The following is a 23,274-nucleotide window of genomic DNA, read 5'->3' on the forward strand; positions in this document are numbered from 1 at the left end:
GCTTTGTTGGTGTGGGACAGCAAAAGCATGAAAAGGTTCAGCACGAGAGAAAGACAGAAGGCATTAACATTACCTTCCGTGTAGTTTTAAATAATACCTAGAACATGAAGTGTTCTTGTGTTATTTCAGTCAGATACTCTATGTCTCTTTTCCTTTCTCCACCAAATTTTTTTTCCTCTCTCATCTTCTTTCACCTTCATTTTAATAAAAGTCAGACTTATCAAAGTAAGTTACTCTCTTTTGCACACTTCTCTGCACCCCTGACCAGAAATACTATGGAAAATAATGTTTTAAGTAGTTTACTGCTAGTACAGGTCTCAACTGGCATTTTTTTTTTTTAATATAGAAAGATGATGTTTACAGGTTAACGCATATGCAAGACAATACAATGCAGAGCCCCATCATGGAGCACAGGAGGGAGAAAGAAGCAACTTCATGTGTGGTCTGCACTCCGCTCCCTCATCCACAGAAACTGTACTGCAATAAAGTTACTGCAGGAAACTTTACTACTACTTTACTGTAGCACACAGCCAGTGCTCCACAAGAGATGTTTTAAGGCTGGTAATGGCCTGTGTTGTGTTTGCTTCTCTCCAGCAGAGAGGTTAGAAGTAGGAGTAAACTTTATAAAAAAATGTGTTTTCTGCCTTTGCAATACTTTTGTCCGCAGTAAGTGTGCTTATGGGTAGCTGTCAACTCTGACAATAACAGTTATTCCAGCTCATTCTAGCTTTTTCATTCATTTTTATCCTCAGTAGAAACAGTTAGTATTTTCAGGAACACAAACAAGAATTTCAGCTAATACAATCCACCAGTCCTCTATATAAGCTGTGGGGAGACGGGAAAACATTTTCTAATGGAAAGCTTTTATTCATTTATTTTTAAATTTTATTTTATTTTATTTTATTTTATTTTATATTTCAAATGTCTAAGTTTCTGGTTGTTTCATTGGTTGGTGTTTTTGTTGTTGTTGTTTCGTTGTTCTTGCATTTTGCATTTTGTATGTTTCCAAGAAGTGTAGATTTGTAACGGTCTTTATCTGCCAAGAGTCTTATAAAGCCTATCTCTATAACCAAAACTTCAAATATTTAATATTGTAGAGTGAAAGGTTCATATAGACTGTTGTGTGAAAGGCAAACACCTCCTGGAAAATGAATATCATCCAGGGATATTAGCAAGCTGAAATTCACAAAATCCCTGACAGCTAGACATTTGTTCTGGTATAGAGAATTGTTAATTTACTGAAGTTCTGACAGCATATTAATGTTTTGTAAAAAATGCAGGGTACATCTGAAACCCAGGGAGCATGCAAATGATAAAGACAGATGGGAAAATTTTCAATGACTTATTCTACAATATAATTAGGAGATAGGGATTAACATAAGCATAAAAAAATGAGCATATTCTTTTCCTTTTTTCCTGAGTAATGTAGCTGCAGTTAAAATTTCCCAAGCTCTCAAATTTAAACATTTGTAAAACTATAGTATATACCTAGGAAAGAAACGAGTTCAAAATTAAATCATGACCATTTTTCATAATGCAAGGAAAAAGGTGGTAAGATGTATTCCACATTAAGAATTTCTTGTTCTAGGCCAGCAGACCTGTTATATTGCCGTCTGTCTAGAAGTGTTACCTACTATATCACAGCTAAAAAAGAAAGCTGCCAAAGCCATGATGCAGTAGTAGTATGCTCAGAAGTACCATCTATGAAGGGAAAACACCTGGAGTTTATTCTTCCTTCTCTGAGACCCCTGAATCATTTCTGGAACTAATAAATAGGGCTCCAAAACCTTTCACATGAAGAAGAACAGTGAACTGAAGACTTTTGAGATTTTCATTTTGTGAAATGTTAGAACGTTTTGTGGAAAACTCTTTAATTAACACCACCTATGTTTTCCCTGTTATTGTTCTTGCTTGGAATACCAAAACGAATCCATATTGGTGCTTGTGACAGCAAATGGATAACTGGACCAAGGTGATAACATGACATCATGCCTCTTGTAACGAGAGCCTTAACTCAATGACATAAAAAGTCTCTTGCAACCAATGTCTGCATATACATGCATAAACCCAAGCCAGGCTTTTTAAACATGCTTAAGAAGAGACTGAAATATATGCTCTATGTCAAGGAAGCAAATCTGAGATGTGGGAATAGGAAGAATGAGAAGTTATGTTTTTTCTTTTTTCTTTTTTTTAATGTTCCAATTAATGCATATTTATGTCAAGATAAATATATGAGAATAGTACAACAAATCCTACACAAATTCCTGTTTACAAAAGAAAATCTACTTGAAGCATGTCATTAAAGACAAATATTAAGTACAATTTATTAGTAAACTTTGTAATTTCTTGACCCCATTGGGAAAACACTAGCAGACATCTTCCAAGATAAATATTCACACTTAATTCTTATGATTAATTTCCTATTTTTTATAATCATAAAGCAAAGGCAAAAGTTTACTCGAATATATATATGTATATATTTTTTTTTTTGATCTAGGTAGAATACTGTAGTGCTGTACTATGCAGAGCAATTCAGAAAAAAAAAGTCTATATAAATGCAATTTCATTCTTTGAGCTCACAATGAAGATGGATGATATCTATAAGTATGTTACTCTGAAGAAATAAAATAAAAGCTATTAAGGGAATTTTATGACTTTACATGATTAATAGAAAATATTTGATTAAATGCTCTTTAGTACTCTATTAGAATAAAGTAATATTTTTAACTGAAAAACTGTTATTTTATTTTCCATGCCTTTTGCTAACACAATCAAGTATTTGCAAAGCAATGAAGTTCATATTTTAGGGAAAAAAAAAATGAAAGTTAGGATCCTAACAAGATTTTTTTTTTTCTTCATGGCTGTGTGTATGTTTGTGTATGTGTTTTTGTATGAGGGCAGTGGATGTGATTGCAGCATTTGAGCTAACAACATCCCCTATAAAGAAGTCTGGCATTCTTTTAAATCACTTATGACTTGGCTAAAACTGAAATGTTTGGATTGAAATTTTCTACTGTAGGCTTATGCATCAGATGGAATCTTATTCAAAACAGTCAGACAAAATAGTTCAGCTATTTCAGAGAATGAGATTAGGCAAAGTATGTTGTTTTATCAGTGTTAAAGAACATTAGAGAATAGTGCCATGCAAAAACTGGAACAGAACCCAGAAGCTGTTAGTTATGCCATCTCTCTGGAAGCAAATAGCAGCAAAGCCAGATGCTGACTGAATGTCTGCTTTGCTTTCCAAACCATAGAGAGCAAAGCAGAAAGTTTGTGCTACCAGACTACCTAAAGTAGTGACTATGCTACAGATTTATTATCTGAATGTTTCAATTGTGCCCCATAACTCTCTATTTTTTTTTTATTTTTATTTTTTTAATTCAAATTATGAGGAAGTGCAGAGAAGATGAAGCTGATGCTTTTCTGCTAAACAGTAGTTAATATTACAAGTGACAGAGGAGAGTAATTGCTGAAAATTCTTCTGTATTCCTATATATAATGGTTTTTTATTAGATAATGAAAGATTACCACCACCACCACCACTTTTTTTTTTTTCTTTTTCTTTTTCCTTTCCAGAAGATCATTGTTTAATCCACTGATTGGTTAGTTGTTCAGATCCTAAATATTTGTTCTCTGCATTATGTAATATAACATAACATCTTTTTCAAAATGCTATAAAGTCTTTATCAAATCTAAAAGAGAAGATATTTGGAGAATGTTCATTCTGAATACCTTGTGGCATGCTCCTGGGCATGATGCGTCTCCCACAAGGTCCAGGTAGGATTCAGGTACACGATTATCTGAACTACCTAAGGAGGTGCACAGAAGGGTGGCATGGTCATCACCTGCAACATCATCTCCTCTTGCCATGTCAAGTGCTGCTTTCATGTCATCTATGCTGCATACCAGGAGCTGGACTGGGGCTGGCTAGAGACTTTGGCTCTAAGGACATAGCAAAGCTCAACAGGACAGGGTTATATCATTTTGCAATCTCTAGTAGGTGAAGTCCTAGTAAGTTGATTAGGTTCAGGATTTACTGTTGCTATGTATCAGAGAACTGTTCAGAATGCATTCCTACAGCACAAAAGTTATTAATAGCCCAAATAAAGAAATATTAATGGACAGAAGTTTTAGCCATACTCTGGATCTTAATACTCTTCATCTTTCTTGGACTGAGCCAACTCTTCATTGCATGGTAAAACTCTCGCCAATTTCAGTCAAACCCCAAAAGTAAATGGCCGTGGGAGAAAGACTGCTCATCTTTCAGGGCAGTGAGGCATAGATGTGAGACGTTCTCATCCCTGGAAGTGTTCAAGATCAGGTTGGATAGAGCTTTGGGCAACCTGGTCTAATGGAAGGTGTCCTTGCCCACAGCAGGGGGCTTGTAACTACGTGATCTTTAAGGTCCCTTCTGACCCAAGCCATTCTGTGATGAGTCTATGATTATTCCCTTCCAGATGTGTTTGTATCAGTTATCGCCTCTAAGTCTGGAGCTGACTTCTAGTTGACAAGTTTGTCTGTAACTCGCTACAGAGACACTGGGACCTAATGGAAGCCTCTGTTTGCACAATATTGTGTCCTAATTAATCCACCAAGGGTTTTGTTGTACAGTCTGTCAAAGCCATTACTAAAAAGTGAGTGTAACTGTGTTTCAGACTATATTTCTTCTTTTAATGGCTCTGCCTCCAATCAGGTAAGGCAGCAGCACACAGTAAAGCTGGGTTTATCAGAAAAGCAAAGTGTTTTCAAAATCTATTTGGCACATTATAAGGAAGGCGTGATTTCACTGGAAAGTATTTTAATACCAAGATAATAGACACTACAAAAGGTTGTCAGCCAGACTCTGATAATCAGTACTTGCAACTGCCATACTAAGTCTGATAGTGTTTACATTTTTCTCTTTTATTAAAGACTGCTTCTTTTGAACTAAAAATATAATTACTGGCTAATAAAAGAGCATATTAGATTCTTCACAGTGCAAATTGGTATGGTACAAATTAACTGAGCTGTGTCAACTGAGGTTGAGGTGTGAGTTTAATGGGATAGTGAGGAAATTTGCAGACCACATCAAAAGAAACTCCGATAATACCATAATAACTGAAAATTCATAAGCAAATCTTGTAAATTATTTTGCTGGCTATACAGTTCTTTTAAAAATCAGATGGGAAAATAATTATGATAACGTACTTAAATATAGAGGACATTTATTACTGGAAGCAGAACTGGTCCTTTATTTTACTATTATATGTTACTCAGATTACTTTATCTGAGAGTTTCTTTTATTTATATTTAAAGGTGAATCCTTTTTTTTTTTTCTATGAAATTTATTATATTTGATGTATTACATACTCCAAATCTTTTACAACTGAATTTTTATTTATTTACACTATGAATTGCCTTGTCTTTGTTAAAAAGTTTACTGCTAAAATTTAGATTCGGATGTGTTCAAAATTAAACCCTGTCCATACCCTCTTTTTGATCCATTTTGTATATACTAGACACTTAAACAGTGGCACAGTACATTTATCCAGTAATGTTTGACAATGGCAAAGGGCCAAATGATTCTTTCAGCTTATGAAAACAAAAAGGCAAAAACAGAAATTTTTAGTCCACAGTAATGGTTTCTAATGGTTTCAGCCTGGTGAAATACTTTGTTAAAATTAGATTGAAGCAGTCTACCTATTTGCAGCTCTGAGAAGATTTTGGAACTAATTAACACATTTTTTCACACCTCACAGTTGGAAATAAATGGAACTTAATAGGGACAAGGTAATTCAGGATCCGTCCTGCCAAGGGTGAGGACTGTGTAGGATTTCAGGGTTATAACATACGTGGTCCTGACCTTTAATTAGCTAACAGAGTTTGGAAAATCTGGAAGGCTGAATAATGTACTTGTTGAGAGCAAGGGAGCAAACTGTGCGGTATACAAATTACGGACACTGTCAGAATGGAAAAACAAAACAAAACAAAACAAAAAAACACATAGGTCATGAGGAAGAACACTTCTGCAAACAGTCACCCCAGAAATGTAATTGTGGAGTAAGGTTAAGTGAGGAAAGAGAGAGAACAGGTTTTCTAGGTTTGCAAATACATACCTATACCTATAACTGTCACTGGGTATAGTCAGTTGGGATATCAGAAATTATTTGGATTTCCTCAAGTCATAGAATTAACAGAAAAAAAATGTACATGATAATTGCAGAAAAAAATCACTTTTGTCAAGGGTGAATTACTGTTTTGTAGTCTATTCTAGTGAACCATAGTTTTGAAAGGGGCCAAAGGCCGTTAAGGACCTCCCATGCTACTTTTCTTGCAGTTCTTTGAAAACACCTAAAAGATGTATCATAGACAATACTGATTTGACTTTGCCTTAAGAAGTTGTTTCAAAATTTGTCACCTACCAGTGACCCAGGCCTGGGCTAATTGGGCATAAAAAAAATAAATAAATAAAAAATCAGAGAAAATCAGAGAATGCAGAAAGATGCCTCCAAACCAACCCACAAGCTATCAATGCCATGAGCACTGTAGTGTTTGTCACTAATTAGGTCAGAATCCTGTGAATGCAGCTCTTGCCCTGACTTGCACTTCAGTGACCTGTTTCTAATCATCAGAGAATGTACTCTTACCTTTTGCCAGCTAAAAAACTTGCATTGCATTTTCAAACAGCTTGTCCTCTATACTACAAGTTGTTCTATATTACAGTTTTGGAATTCAAAAAGTTTAACTTACTGTCTTCCCCCATATTTGTTGCCTGGCTATAGAAAGAGAACATAACAAAAACCACTTTTTGATGTGTTTTCAGCTAATCAGAAAGAAGAGATTGAAGAGTGTGATTGAGTCATACCTAAGCCACTCTTGAGCTTTAGTAGACTTATCATCCAGACCCTCAGATGCTTTAAAAGTAGGTAGTTTGATAGCTCTGTCTTGATTTGGGTAGTTAGCTGTCTTGATGGAGCTAGCTGTGAAAATCTGTACACAATAAGATATGAAATAAATTAACACTGATGTGTTTCTGAGGATGACGTCATTATCACATCATAAAGCCACCATGCGGTAATCACATGGTGTTTGGGATTATATTCTAACATAGGATAAAAATAAATTGCAGCAATAAACTTTTACAGGGATTTAAAAGTCCCTGCAGAATTTGAGTGACACTGCCTCCTTCCTTTCTCCCACAAAAACAAACAAACAAACAAACAAAACTGTTCACTAGATAGCACCTGTGTTCAAGTACAAACATCTGAATCCCTTTCTAGATCCTGTATTTTGATATTTCCTATTATAATTTATGGATTTCTAGTCATGCACATACATGCTGCTTGCTGACCTTCATAATATCCTAGTCTCTGTGGTATCTTGTGGCAGAACTCCACTGGCTAATTGTGTAAGAGATGCTTTCACTTCTCAGCATTGATTTTGCTATCTTCCCATTCTACTGAAGTCCCTTTATTTTTGTTATAGAAAAATATGATTTCAAGTTCTTTAGCTTCCTTCTCTGTAACGACACATTTTATCTACATTTTCTGTAAGTTAAACACTCTGTCTTTTCAGTTCCTATTGCTAGGATAAACTTCCCATACACCTATCTTTTCATAATTATATGTCAGAGAGAAAGTCAATGGTCTGGATATGTCCCTTGGGATGACTGGCCCAATAGACCAGCATTAGCTGAGGAGATGAGTTAATGAACTGAGGCATGCTTAAAATAAATTTTTATATTTTCATCTTTTTTCTATTTTTTATCATAATTTTAAGTATCATTGCAATAAAATATAATTAAAAGAAAATTAATGCTTTTTAAACTGAAAAAGACCCTGCCTAAGACAAAATTGATGTTAAAAGAAGTGCTTTGGACTATAAGAAAATTTGTTCATGCATTTAGCTCAAAATGATTTTATCTAGCTTTTTAAAACAGAAAGAAAATGAAAGAGTTTATTGTCATTACTTCATATGTGGCTTTGAACCTCAATATAGTAAATGTTTTAAGACTGGATGTTTTCTTAACTGATGAAAAATTCACCCTCTAAACCTTTTAGTCATTAAAAATCCTTCAATTTTAAGGACAAAATGGAACTTACATTGCTTTCAAAACTTTCAAAGATCCCACAGACAAACTAGGTGATTGTGCAATTTATCCCAAATTTCTTTCTGTCTAAAATGTATTCATCTTTCACCCAATTATCCATCAAATCAGATATCTCCAGTACTGAATCACTATTTTTATCAAATTACTTATATCACCTATCAAATTGAATTATCTATATCTTGAATATATTGCAAACTCCCTATCATTATTTATCATTAAAACATAAGCTATGAAATGATATTGTATTTTTCTCTGTAAATTATTAGATTAGAAAAGGTGTATGGCATCCTTGATAGTAATATAATTCAATACGATTGTTATAATGTAATATGTGGTTTGCCAAAGTAGAACTTCATTGACACTTTTGGAAATTGTAGATTTTTAAACCATCTGATTATTTCATTAAAGGATTATTGTTCCTGGCAGTTCCCAATACTGGAAAAAGCAAACAAGTAAAATGGTTGTGATTCATGAGCTACTTTGTGAAATTGTTCTGTAGGTCAAACTAGATGGTTATAATTGCCCCTTTTGAAAAAAAAAAAAAAAAAAAGACAAAAAAATTAAAACCAGAGAATATCCTGTGTTGGAATGGACCCACAAGGATACAAGGATCACCAAGTGCAACTCCTGACTCCACACAGGATCACCCCAAAATCAGACCATATGTCTGAGAGTGTTGTCCAAAGGCTTCTTGAAACCCAGCAGGCTCAGTGCTGTGACCACTCTCCTGAGAAGCCTATTCACCTATTCCAGTGCCCAACCACTAGAAAAGTAAAGAACCTTTTCTTAATATCTGGCTTGAGCCTCCCCTGTTGCAGCTTCATGTCATTCTTTCAGGTCAGAGAGAAGAACTCAGCGCCTGCCCCTCTGCTCCCCTTGTGAGGAAGCTGCAGGCCACCATGACGCCTCCCCTCAGTCTCCACTTCTCTGGGCTGAACAAACAAAATGGCCTCAGCCACTCCTCATACAACTTCCCCTCTGGACTCTTCACCATCTTTATTGCCCTCCTTTGGCTGCTGTCTAATAGTGTCACATCCTGCTTATACTGTGATGTCCCAAACTGCACACAGTCATTGAAGTGAGGCTGCAGCAGCACAGAGCAGAGCTGGACAATGACTTCCCTTAACCAGCTAGCAATGCCATGCTTGATGGTTCTCAGGATAGAGTTGGCCCTCGTGGCTGCCAGATACACTGTTGGCTCATGTTCAACTTGTTGTCAACAAAACCCTCCAGATCCCTTTTCTGCAGGGCTGCTCTCTCTGTCCCCCAGTATGTACATATAAATAGGGGTGCCCCTTCCCAGGTGCAGAATCCGGCACTTGCTCTTGTTGAACTTCATATTGTTGGTGATTGACCAGCTCTCCAACTTGTCTAGATCTCTGCAAGGCCTCCCAACCCTCAACAGAGTCAATAGTTCCTCGCAGTTTAGTATGATCTGCAACCTTACACAAAACACCTTCTAGTCCTACATCCAAATCATTTAAGAAACACTGAAGAGTACTGGCCCTAAAATGGAGCCCTGCAGAACCCCACCAATGACTGGCCACCAGCTTGATGTAACTCCATTTACTATAATGCTTTCAGCATGACCTGTCAGCAAATTGTTCACCCATCACATTATGTTTTTATCTAGCTGTTTGCTGGACATTTTGTCCAGAAGGATACTGTGAAACAGTATCAAAAGCTTTATTTAAAAAAAACAAAACAAAACAAAAAAGACATCAACTGGCTTCCCTTGGTCAACTATATGGGTGATCTTGTTATAAAAAGAAATTAAGTTTGTTAAGCAGGACCTTCCCCTTCTCAATCCCATATTGGGAATGACCGATGACTGCATTGTCCTTCAGGTTTTTTTTCAGTAATTCCCAGAATAATTTTCTCCATAATTTTACCAGGCACTGAGGTGAGACTGACAGGCCTGTAATTACTATCTTTTTCTTTCTTGCCCTTCTTAAAGATTGGAATGATGTTTGCCAGCTTCCAGTCAACAGGAACCTCTCCATATTCCAAAGACTGTTGAAAAAATATTTAGAAAGGTCTTGTGATGACATCAGCCAGCACTCTGAGTACCCAGGGATGAATCCCATCAGGCCTCATAGACTTACATGCATTCAGCTGGAGCACCAAATCCCACACAAGTTTGGGGTTGGCTGGGAGTTTATCATTACCACAGTCATGGTCCTCCATCTCAGGGCACCTGGGATCCCAGAGCCCATCATTAGTGCTGAAGACAGAAGCAAAGAAGTCACTAAATGTCTCTGCTTTGTTTATGTTACTGTTAGTGAGGTGACCATCCTCATCAGTGTTTTTTCTGGTTCTTTTTTGATGTTAACATACTAAAAAAAAACCACAACCATTTTTTTATTGTCCCCCACAGTATTGGCCAGCTTTGACTCTAATTGAATTTTGACTGCATGAATTTTTCTCCCTACAAAGGTGAACTGCTTCCCTGTAGTCCTTCCATGTTGTCTGACCTCACTTCCAGCTACCATACACTCTTTTTCTGTCTAAGCTCTAGAAGGAAAAAATGTAAATTTGAATTCAAATAAAACCCACCACTAGTCTTGGACAGTACTTGCAGTGAGTTTCACATTTTTGTCTATAATTACACATATTTAATCCTCCTCACTTATTTAAGATTGTTTCTGAAGAGGAAATATGAATACTTTTATGGGCAGGAAGTGTTCATGCACATATGTGTTTGCATAAATGTTTATACCATTAATATCTTTCACGGTCTGTTCCTATTCATAAATGTTCAATGAGAAATCAGCACACAGAGTCCTTCAGAAAGAGCAAATACTTGAAATAACTACAGTAGTAAGGAATTCAAGAAAATTATAATGTATCTCCATGAAATATTTTCAGAATCATTTTCATTAAAGAAGAATTCTGAAAATAAAAAATCCTGTAGGTTGCTTCCCAAAACAGAGGACTGCAATGGATACACTTGTTAAATTATCAACTTCTTTATACTGTAACAATTTGTTGAATATTTAAAATAATATTAAAAATTTGTTCCTTGTTCTGCTGATAGAATTATTAAGAAAAATGGTTGTAAAGTCTCAGACTCCTGCAGGTGGGTTGGCTGGCTGGGGACACAGTGAAAGTCTACAAAACCTTAATATAGTGGGACAAGCAGAGACTATCCAGCATGCTCTCCAATAAAAGAACAAGGACCATTAGGTGAGGCTAGTAGGAGCAACACTCTGTTGGGCTTTAAGCCCATGGGTTGGTCTCCCATGAAGCTTAGACTTAGGCCATAGACTTGTGGGACTCTTTGCCAAAGAATGTAGATGTCAAAAATATACAGCATTTCAAGGGGAGATTGGACAAGAACTTTGAAGAGTGATCTGTTTTCACTAAACAGGAAAATCATGTCAGGCTCCTGATACCACTTCAGCAGAAAATAGTCAGAGCCCCTGAGTACTCAGGGACATGGCATATCCACTTGCTTATTCTTATTCTTCATCCAACACCTACTGCTGGAGACAGCATGAAATGCTTGGTGGAACCCATCTGAATGGCTAGTCATGTGCTCTAAGGGGACAACCTTTTTGGATATATGTTTGGTATCAGGCAACCTACCAGCAAAGGAGTCTCTTTTCTCTCTTTTTACTGTTTAAAAAGCAGACAGGGGTAAAAGCTGAAGAAAACCAACCCAGCTTTGATCTTAGTCCTACTAATGGGAGTTAATCTGAACCTCATTAAAGGCCTGCTCTTGATGTCTACTTGGCATACATTAAAATATATACAATAATTGCTGTGGGTTTGAATCAGGCCTCAGTTCATCCTAAGGTATTCCATCCTTTTATGTATTTACAAAGGAAATTGTAAAGAGCTCTGGGTGCTTTATTAATGTCTTATTCACTGAGGGAAAAAACAATAGGGCTAACACCCCATGAAAGGCAACCAGAATACATCTTGTATGTACACCTGACATTTCTCCTCTCAATATCTGTGATCAGAAGATCAAGACTTGAGAAACAAAATTTAGTCTTTGGAGATTAGGTTAAGTATCTGAATGATATATGTGCTAATGAGTAATATGATAAGTGGTTAGTTTGCTTTCCAGAACACTGCACAAGACTGAAAGTCACACACTACTCTGTTTCCCGTTTTTCATTCATTTCTAGGTCTATAGTGTTTCTTGTTTCTGTTTACCATTGAGGATCTGGACTGACAAAAAAATAAAGGTTTACAATGTTTAGTTATGTAATGTTTATGCACTGTTTTGAAAGTCGAGTGGCTAAATGCAGATTATTGAATATATATATATGTTTTCCTCCTTGGTTCCTCCTCTTTATTATCTTAATAACACTGAAGACAAAGGGATGATGTTTGCTCAGAAACACTTACTATAATTTGTACTTTGATAAGACTCGTGTATCTGTCTCTCACGACTCATTAATATGTCATGCATTACATTACATGTGGCTATTAGAATGTATTATTGTATTTGAAATGGGTAGGTATTCAAACTACAGAATATGAGTAAATAATTTGAAACAAATAATTTAAAACTAGCACTGTTTCTGTCTTGTTCATAGAGTATTCTCAAGTGTATTGTGATTTCTCAGTTTGATTACTTAATGAAAGTTATGAGCAATGTTAGTCACTAACTCTAAGAGTCACTAACTCTTAGAGTCAATAACTCTTACACTCTAAGTGTAGAGTCACATTTTACATACAAGTAAAATCTTGTATGAATTTTACAAAAACAGTTTTTCATCTATATACATTCTGCTCCTCTTTTATGTTGACATCTAGCCTGCATTCTTGTTTGAATGTAAACTTCCTGAAATAATGCTTCTGATGTAAATAGTGTTTTCACATTCTAAATTCTGTTTCAGCAAGCATTTTCTATTAGTCACTCAAAATCTAGTTTTTTAAAACATTGCTTTTAACTGAGTCATTTTTAATATATGTACATATTTAATATATATATATTTATATAGTATATTTTTAGTATAGTGTATTTTAATGTATATATTTTAGTATGGTATATTTTTATATACTTGTTCGAAGAGAACAAGTCTTATGAGGAGTGGCTGCGGGAGCTGGTATTGTTTCGCTTAGAGAAAAGAAGGCTAAAGGGAGACCTTATTTACAATTACCTTAAAGGAGGTTGTGTCGAGGTGGGGATCAGGATCTTCTCCCAAGCATCAATTCATAAGACAAGGGCAAATGGCCTTAAGTTGCACCAGAGGAGGTTTAGGTTAGATACTAGGAGAAATTGCTGTGCTGAAAGTGTTGTGCCACAATGGAACAGGCTGCCCAGAGATGTGAATGAGTCACCATCCCTGGAGGTCTTCAAGAAATGTGTAGATGTAGAACTTAGTAGCATGGTTTAGTGGTGGACTTGTCAGTACTAGGTTAAAGGTTGGACTAGATATCTTAGAGGTATGTTCCAACCTGAATGATTCTATGATTGTACGAATATGCCACATGACCAGTTAAAATGAACCATTACTTTAAATGAATGTTAGGAAAAATATGTAATATTTTGATACTTTCCATCAGCTGAATCCATGGTAACTCATAGACTCAGGAACAACAAGTAGCCATCAGTAGTTATATATAACTCACATACAGCTTCAGGTATTACGCCCTGAGAGAGGAACACTGGTCACAGAACCCAGTTTACCCAATTGCTCTTTCCAAAATCTACTTTGGAATGTATTAGATCTTTTTAAATAACAGTCAGAAGGAAGACAAAAAGAAATCTTCCTACAAATTCATCTGAAAATGTTACCTCCAAAAGGGAAACAATTTCCTGTCCTGCAAAGCCAAATTGCCTTTGGAAATATTTCTTTCTTTGTGAAGGACATAAGACAATTGTAATAATATATTTTGAAATCCTCTACTAAATAAGCTTTTCAGAAATTTTAAAGTCAGAAAATAATAGTAATGATAATAACAATAATAGTGTTAATAATCTGAACACTTCATCTTGCTTCAGAAATATAATTAACTTTCCATAACAACTGTCTAAAAAGTACAAGAAACACTGCTATTTATCTGAGGAAATATAGGCAAGTACAACAAGAAATAAGGGTCAGTAGTGTAGCTTTCCTGTGGAGGCGGAAATTACACCCACAATATATATACCAAAATTTTGACAACATCAGTTGGTGGGATGAAAGAGCTGATTATTTTTACCTCTTCATGTCTGGATTTTTAACTCAAGTAGGCATAAGTTAAGTTCTTTCTCAGTTTGCAGACCTAATTTTCACCCACAAAACAGACAAACAGAACTAAACACAGGTGAAAAAAATTACTTCTTTCTTTGCTCACAGTGACACCGCATCTGCAAGGCCCAGAGTTATTTCCTAAGAGCTCTAACTTCTGCCTTCCCTTTGACATCAGACAAAAAGATGCTCAACCTGTAATGTCTTTTCCTTCTAATTATTTTCTTCCATTTTTTATATCATAGTTTAAAAGGCTGATAATTTTATTCTATCCTTTCGTTTTTTAGTTTCTCCAGAATTAATAAATGTGTGAGGTTAGAATAGATGATCTTGCTATTTATCCAGGTCACTTTGTCCAAGCAGCTCAGGATAAATTGTTAGGAAGGACCATCTCTTTCAGAGCTCTTTCTTAATGATTTTCAAGCCTGGAATATCCCAGACACCTATCGGTTTCACTTTCCAAATATAACCTTTTATATCCACTGAGATGATCCTTCAGAAGCCATTGCCTGAAATGATAATTTTATTTGAATAAAGACACTCTTTAAGACACATAAAAAAAGAACTGTGAATCTCTACTCAGAATCAGATTTAGAAAAGCTGAGCTAAATATATCATTACAGACATTAAAGTTAAACACTTCTATGTTGAAAGCAATTCACCTGCTAGTTCGAAATTTCTGGTTTCATTGATTCTTGAACTAATCAGGTGTTTCTTTCAGTTGCATCCTCTTCCATTTCTCTAACTCCTGACCTATTAACACTGCATTTTTACGCTGTCAAATGAGCTAGCTCTCCAATGCATTTCTGGGTCCTGATCCCAGTATTAGTATAACAGCTAATTATCTCCATGGCTTTCTCTTAGAGTGTCAGGTATTTCCTTCCAAGACTAATGCACTCAGGTAAGGCTGTGGATATTGTTTAGTCCAATAAATATAAGGTGTTATATATATATATATATATATATATGTATGAATGGTACAGGTATATGGCTGAACCTGCACCAGATTTGGCTTCTTTTGGACCCTCCCCTGGCTTTGTACCCTTTAATGCCCACACGAGTGCTTACTGCACCCTAAGTCATGCAACCTCTGGTAAAAATCACCCATCCCAGTATTTCAGACTGTCATAGTGAAGTATTCCAACAGAAAGAACCATTCAGGAGGTAACTAGCATGACGGTCATGGACACAAAAGTCCCAGAGGAGTCCAAAAGCAAGAGTTATACAAGTGTGGGTGCAATCAGTCAGTTCTAGACATAGTCTTTAGTTCAGACATAATTGTATTGTAACGACTTGCTTGTGAACTAAGGAGGCCTTCTTGAAGTGCATGTTTTTAAACACTACATAAATAGGTTCAGAGATAATTTTTCTCCCTCTTCCTCTTCATCTTTTCTTCATTTTCCTTAGATTTTTATGCAAACTTTTCCTTAAAATGGTACTAGAACTTCGGGTGATGAGTCTTCCTTTTGGTTAATCATTCCCACTTCCTCTTTTTTTCTGTTTCAGACTCAGCACAAGACTTCCATGGTACTTCCTAGTTACAAACTAATAATAACATTATTTAATACAAAACCTTCTTGCTTACTGCCAGTTTTCTAGCATGTTCCAGAGATCTCTTTTGGTCTTTCATTATTTTAAATAGATGTCAAAGCCCCGTGTGGTCACTTGGGCAAGTGTCCATGCCAGAACTTACTTTATTAAAATTAATGATTTTGTTATTCCAGGAAGACTCTTCTGATGGCTTTTCCAGAAGAGATGAGTCATCTTATTTCCTTAAATCCACAGGGTGAATTGCAATAGTGGGTAGAGGCAAAAATGTCATCGATTTTACCAAATGAAAACAGGAGTCACAAATGTTTTTTTGTGTTTTGTAGCCTATTTTCTATGTGAATCTTGAATTTAGGACATCTTAGTAAAAATTCTATACTGTTTGCTAATTGTTTCTGACTTGTGTTAAGGTTTAGTCCACAAAATTCATATCAATTAAAGATTTATCTATTTTGATGCAATAACAAGCTCAGCTGCTGATTACTGTGCTCACCTTTAAAAACATGTTTTATTTGTCATTAGTTATCCTTAACAGGATATGATACAGCAGCTTCTTTTAAAGTTGAATCCCAGTATCTACAGGAGGCATATTTTGGAAAAAACTCTTTCCTTTTCTTACAGTGAGAAAGATAAATTTAAGTCTTACCTTTTCAAAGATGAGCCTAATCTAGATTTTAATTACATCTCTAAATCAGTGTTTTGAAAAATCTGAAATGCTCAAAGAAATCAGACTCTACAAACAATATGATAGAACAGATTTTTTAGGTGGAATGACATTGAAGACCAAGTATTACAGTTTTATTTTAATCAGTCATTGGGTGCTATATTAGTTAGGTAATGAGGTTATTGATATTCCTATAAGACAGCCTGGGTATTGCAGTCTTGGGTTTTCTGGGTCCCATCCCATCCTCTCTGGTTCTAAAAGCAGTCATAGAAAGAACCTGCAAGTGCACATTTACCAGGAATAACTCTGGGTAGAAATTAGTCCACCTAATTCAGGAGTTCTTTCATAAGAAATAAGAATTTCCTGCACACATGTGGGATCCCTTCTTGTCCTCGTTTGAGGACTGCAGCTAAATGAACAAAACTATCACACTTCTGTAAAATAGGGATGTTATTGAGACAACTGAGCTTTAATTTTTTAAAAACCCTTAAAAACAATTCTGAGATTACAGATAGTTTAAGTGAAAACACAAAAATGTTATGTGACGTACAGAGAATTTTAAGAAGTTCAGGTAAATTTCCCCCCCCCCCCGCATTTCCTCTTACAGGGCCAACACTTTATCTTGACCCTGTGAGTTTCACTTCTATGTGTGCTTTCACCTGCACTGTTGCATACAAATTTGCAACTCTTAGGAGTACTGTAAATCCCACTGGTAAACACAGTTCTGGCTGTTAAAGGAAATATTCAGTGTTGATTTATTTTGTGCAACAAGAGATTTGAGAAGTAGATTTTGAGACAAAATTCTTATGTCCTTTCATGGGGAGAAATTCTGAAGTGTTATTCTCATCCTAAAAAGGGTAGAAGACCAAAAGAATCAACATGTGCTTTATTTCATAAGGTCTCCATAATAACTGCAAAATTTTCATGGATGTCCTGTGAAGCTACTGATGTCCAAATAATAAATAACCCTATCCATTAATCATCACCACTTCCCCTTAAAACTTATCCTAGGATGCATCTTATGCTAGAAAGGGCAGGTAAAGTCTATTGTTGCAGTTTATCTTAGACAGTAGTTCTTATGACATGATGTTTCTGATCCCACATAAAAAGGATCGTAGCTAGTTTGGGCCTCACTTGCAGAAGTGCCAAATAGTCCCATAGATAATATTGCATTCATAAATCATGTTGTTTGTCTCATATTATGGCATACATAAAGTGTAGCAGGGGGTGGCATGAGGTTGGATGTAGCTTCTGCCAACCTGCACTTGAGATGATGACTGTGTTTTGGGATTTAAATATAAAGCAGAGAACAGACTAGCATTCCCATGGAAGATGATCCCTGTGACAATGGCACAGACAGTGACAAACATCTCACTACTGAGATTATTGCAAATTTCAAATATATGCCAATAAAATCAGAATGCAGCTGTCTGTTGGAATATTTTCTAACATTTATTCATGTTTTACTTATTTATTTCTGTATGGAAAGTTTTGTTTATTTGGTTGGTTGTTGCTGTTGTTGTTTTCCTACTCCCTGTTCTGAGGGAACTGTGGCCAACTTAGGCTATTTGCAGAGCAGAAGGAAAACAGGAGTAATATATGGATCATATGCCAATGCTTATTTCATTCAACCTACAGCATTCATGAGATTCTTCTGCAGATTCATTAGATTCTTTTATCCAGGGGATGTCTTGGACAAGCAGTAGCTAAAGAAAATTGAATATTTTAGCTGAAGACCCTCAAAAAGTTTATATTTATTTATATTTCTATGATAACATTAATTAAGGATCAATGATTTGATCTATTATTTCTTGAAGGCTTAGTGGAGGGGCTGCATTGATGGATCGTCAGGTATAACTTAACAAGAAATTATTCCTCAAGTAATTGAAATATAAGCAATACTGAAACTTTGACATCTGTTGGTGTTTCAATAGCAGCAAAACAAGATATGTGGAAGCAGCCACTCCTGCTAGGAACAGGATGACACCAGCCTTCCTCCCAAGTTTTGAATATCTGTTCTTATTGTCAATTGATAAGATAATGTCACAACCTTACTGAATATATCTGTGAATAGTTCTGCTTCACTGGATAATTTTTTTTGACTTCTGTTCAGGTTTTCTACGCAACAAAACCATCACAGTTGCATTAGTTTTCAGAGTCAATGGTAAAATATATCTGTACAGTGGGAAGTGTAAAATATTTTGAGCTAGCTAAAGAAAATATTTTGAAGTTACATCAGTAGCACTCATAAGGCTGCTATGCATTGAAAAAGGATTTTTAAGGGTGTTACACTATGGTTTAAGAAGAAGACAGCCAAAGAGCAGGAAGGAATAACAGGCTCCAGGCTAGACAGAGAATTGGTACATATGGGAATATAATCCCAAGGGAATTCACACATGGGCACCAGAGAATACAGAATGATTTGTTTCCATCACCTACAAAAAGTTGTAGCATTCAAGGTCTCCAGCAGCTGGAAAAAAATAATAAATAAATAAATAAATAAATGTTACTTCCACGTAAAGAACAGCAAGAAGGAACCAGAGAAGTGTAGGCTGATCAGGAAAAGTGTCATCTTGGAATTAATTTCCAAGTAGGAAGGCAATCAAATTAGTCACCATATATTTACCAGGGCAAATCTTGACCTACCTGTTTGCCTTTTATGAAGAAAAGAACAAATATTCTGGTGAGAGGACACTGGAGTACTGTAACTTGACTCTAGCAAGGCTTTTGACACCAGCTCCCATTCAATCATACTTGGAAAGAGAAGGAAGTGTGGGCTGTGCAAATGGACCGCTATATAGGTCGAAAACCAGCTGGATTGCCAACCTGCCAAGCTCATAGCACAGTAATCAATAGTTTGATGTTCATTTGGCAGATGTAACAGCGTACCTTGGGGTCAATACTGGAGTTGATATTATTCAATATCTCTATCAGCAGCCTGGATGATGCGGCAGAATACACTTTCAGCATACATGCTACATCAGGGAGAAAAGCAACTGACATGCCAAATGGCAGAATTTCAATCTAGAAGGACCTCAGTAAAATAGAAAAATGGACCAATGGAAGCCTCATGATGCTCAATATGGCAAATATAAATGACTCAACCCGGCAACAAATAACCACATAAATCTGCATAGGCTGGGAACTGACTAGTCGAGTAGCAATCCTGCTGAAGAGTAGCTGAGTGGTCAGAGTGGACGCCAGTTTGAATATTAACCAGTATTGTGGTCTCATTTCAGTTAAGACAAAATACACAAAGTAACATGAAATTGAGGTATATTAGGAGGAGCATGAACTGTGTATCACAGTAAGTTTTTGTCATTGTTATTCCCTTCTGCTTGCCATTGGTGAGGTCACACCTAATATTCATACTACTTTGGGCCCACATTTCAAGAAGAGTGTTGAGAAAACAGTAGACTGTCAAGTAGAGTGCTACCAAGATGGTCAGAGACCCAGAAGAGGGACTTAGGAAAAAGTATGTCATGAACTGTCATGACTGTCAATAAATCTCAGGATAATAATGTTTATACCCCATGTATATGGTTTCATTCACTCATGTTTAGATTGTGTACATAAAGATCTTGTTTGTATTAAACATCTGAAAATCAGGGATCACCGGTTTCTGAGTCAGATTATTTTGTGGAAATAAAACCTGTATAACCTTTCATACCTTTCCCAGATGATCCCAGCTGGGGAGCAGTAGACCTGAAAGATAATACAAGTAGGGATGTTTGCTATTCTTGAAAATGTTTTAAGATGTCAGTGGACTCATATAGAGATTGATCAAGTTATGTTTTGAGGCTTTCTTTTGGATTGCACAGGGCTAAGATGTCTTTTTTAAATAAGACCATTGATTTTCAGGTAGTGACAAATGATACCAGCAACTGGGACTTTTAGTGCCTGTCTGAATTTATTTTTTTTCTGTGTCTTCAGGTACAATTTTTTCATCTATAGTAATGTGCTACAAGGATATGCAGATGGATGCTTTTAGAAAATCATGTAATAGGGTTTCTTACAGTACTGTTAGTGCCTTCAATTCAGTGCAAGATTTATTTATTTATTTATTTGTTTATTGGTATGCATGAAACTGTATCAACAAAACAGTGACCTGGTTTAGTTAAAAAGTCAAGTCTAGCTGTACAGAGCACTCTGTAAAATCTGAGTCTTATTTTACCATATGGACATAGTATATAAAAGAAAATAGCGTAGTCATGCTGAGAGTGGCCTACTTTGGATACTGAAAGGGCTCTGCAGTGCCACTTAGATGCTGTTATTCACTTCTCATTGAAGTGAATGATTTGGCATGCGATGTGTAGATGATAACTATAGAGTCTACAGTCATAGCTTTGGCTTTTGGACCACTAATTGTATTACTGCCAAAGCAGGTACTGAATTGAGCTCTAAGTGGCCTGCAAGCCTAGTTAAGACAAACTTCACATCTTGTACGTAGCTCTATATGTTTATTCATCCCTTTCCATTGGTCATTATGCATTCAGTTGCTATTATGGACATAATGCTCTTTTCTCTACTTCTCATCTGAACACCTTGTTCTCCCTATGAGGCTCCAGAACTGTTGGGAAAACAGCCAGGAATGCTGAAGCTCTCCTTTTTGGAATTTAATGTGCTGTGGTAACTCTGTGCAGGCTGCAGGCAGCCCCACAAGAGACTTCAGCCTTTTAGAGGTTTATAAAAATAGTGTGGCTGGTTTTCTCTTAAAATTCTTTGACAACAGAGTGGCTGTGTAATCTTAGGGAGGTGGTTTCTCACTCCCACAGAAGCCTGAAGCATACCTGACATTGGCCTATTGCACAGAGCAGGCACTTTCTATCCCTTCTCTCTGTTTTATTGATGACTCTGATACTCCTTTAGCAAGAAGCCTGTTGCCAGGGAGTTCACAATTTACCAGACCTCTTCTTCTAGAGGCATATCTTGGTGCTGCTCTGGTTACTGGGACATAATTCTGTCTGTGAGACATTTCCCTATACATGCACACTGATTCTTTTTCTGTGGCAGAAATAAATAAATATATATATAATATATATATATATAACATAACAACATCAGAGATTCTGCAAGAGAAGCTGGCTCTAAAATCTGAAAGACAAATATCAGTTTAAGTGGTTTAAAATCAGAACTTTGTAACAAGGTATTAGAAATACATATATTACTTCCTTGGTTTTATTTTTGTCCTCTCTGTATTCTAAAAGGCTAGAAGAAATAGCTTTAAGTTTGGATGAGAGGAAGGTGCAGAGATTATTATTTTAACTACAAAACAATGATTTTACATAGATAGAACCATATAACTCTTAAACAAGGGCTGATTGAATTGCCCTATGCTGATTTCAAAATGTAGTTAAAAATTGACAAGCACCTAGGAGTGCAATTCTGAGGAAGGAAGAAACCTTTAAACAGTTTCTTTCTTTCTTTTGGGTTCTCCAATAATAAATAAAATGCAAAAATTATTTTTTAAAAATGTATTATTCCCAAAGCAGAAACCATTACTGAAGTCTGCCTGCTGATTTGGATTTATATTATTCAAAATCGTAATCAAATAATGTAAAAGTCCATAATGTAAAATTTTGTCTATTGAAAACGAGTGCTAGTGAAGATACTACTACCAAGATATTGGTCACACAATTTAAAAGCAGACAAGAACTGTCTTGAAAAATGCTTGTAAAATAACATTTTAATGTACATTATATATATATATAATTGTTTAGAATAACATGCAGGCTGAGACAGGAATCTCTGATAAGAATATCACTGTACATAAATCCAGGTCTCTGTGTATCTTGAAATTTAGAACAGTTGAACATTTACCACTCTGATAGAATCCACCTCCCTGCCTTTGGCAGAGAGCTGTTGTCTCACCAACAGTCCTTTCTTCCTCACAACATGAAGAGACCTGTTTCATGAAAAGTCATTCACCATTTCAGGGATAACCAAAAGAAAGAAGGGCTAGCTTGAAACATCCAAAGAAAACTAGAAGGAAGGAAGAATGGACTAGAAGGACTAGAAGGTTGGATTCTTATGACACAATTTGTGAGGAAAGGAACAAGGTGGAAAAAAAAAATGGCTTTGCAGTGTAGTTTCAGTGACTGGTGGAAGGAAGAAAGAGATATTGAAAAATATGGAGATATGTCTTCTCTAGTTCAATTTTAGGGTTTCTATTTTAATGATTTGAAAAAAGAAATAGAAAGGTAATCTGAGGAGAGAATAATGTGAAACCTGATTAAAGGCAGAGTGATGATAGAAGTCAAGTTGACAGAAGAGAGTGGGCGAGTGCAAAACTCATTATTTTCTGAGTTACCCCTCCCTCTGCTTTGTACATACAAAACATAAAAGTAGTATTAACTGTATGAACAGATAATCTAAGGAGTTTGTCCTATTGCAACTATGAATCTAGAGTGTCAGAACAAAAATCATCAAAATTATATATAAATTTAAAATGTTTTTTAAGGGTCTGTTAGTCCTAGAAATAATAACTGCTTTGTATTTTTTTATATACATTTCTAATTAATCAGGAAATGGTGTGGCATCATTGCAGATGCAACTTTTGCAACACAGTTTGGTCAGCTCTGCATTAGATTAAAGTAGCTTCTGAAAATGATTAATCTCATCCTAGGAGAGAGGAGAAAGAAAAATAGAAAAAGGAAAAGACAAAAGAAAAGAAAAAGGAGACAAAAAGAAAAAGAAAAAGAAAAAGAAAAAGAAAAAGAAAAAGAAAAAGAAAAAGAAAAAGAAAAAGAAAAAGAAAAAGAAAAAGAAAAAGAAAAAGAAAA

This window comes from Anser cygnoides, chromosome 4, assembly GCF_040182565.1.
Source record: "Anser cygnoides isolate HZ-2024a breed goose chromosome 4, Taihu_goose_T2T_genome, whole genome shotgun sequence".
Taxonomy (NCBI): domain Eukaryota; kingdom Metazoa; phylum Chordata; class Aves; order Anseriformes; family Anatidae; genus Anser; species Anser cygnoides.